The sequence below is a fragment of the Elephantulus edwardii genome, unplaced genomic scaffold (genome assembly GCF_000299155.1).
Source record: "Elephantulus edwardii isolate Elephantulus edwardi_28Jun2011 unplaced genomic scaffold, EleEdw1.0 scaffold02750, whole genome shotgun sequence".
NCBI lineage: Eukaryota > Metazoa > Chordata > Mammalia > Macroscelidea > Macroscelididae > Elephantulus > Elephantulus edwardii.
Genome location: NW_006402500.1, coordinates 2530 through 3084, shown reverse-complemented (window position 1 = coordinate 3084; position 555 = coordinate 2530).

Sequence of the window (555 nt, the reverse complement as noted above, 5' to 3'; positions counted from 1 at the left end):
ATAAAATATAGCAAAAAAGAAGGCATCTCAATAATTTAAAAATTTTACTGTAATGTTGCTTTTTTGGATGAAAAAACACCATTTCAACAAATTCTGCATGACTGTGCAGTGACATTCATTGTCACAGTCAAGTTGTGCCTCCTGCTTTTCTGAATAATTCTACCACCTTCAAAGTTTAATTACTGTCCCCCTAAGTGTTTAATCCAGTCTTTCAAGATCCTGCTGTCAGTTTGATCACACACAGATAAATCTTTGGTTTTGTTGTTGTTATGTGCCATCAAGTCCCTTGTGACTCATAGTGACCATATGTACACCAGTTCTGAACCCTGCTCTTTTTTTTAAATTGAGATTTTAATGAAAGATTATAGAGAACTTAGATTTGCATTCATTCATTGTTGCACATTTTCCTCCCTGCCCACTCCCCTCCACCAGTTCACTTTTCTCTTGAGAAATTATCTCATTGTTATACAATTTCTCACCCCCGCTCCCAGTCCACTTTACTAGGAAGCTCTTATTCTGGACTCTTGCCTTGCAAATAATACCTAATCATATATC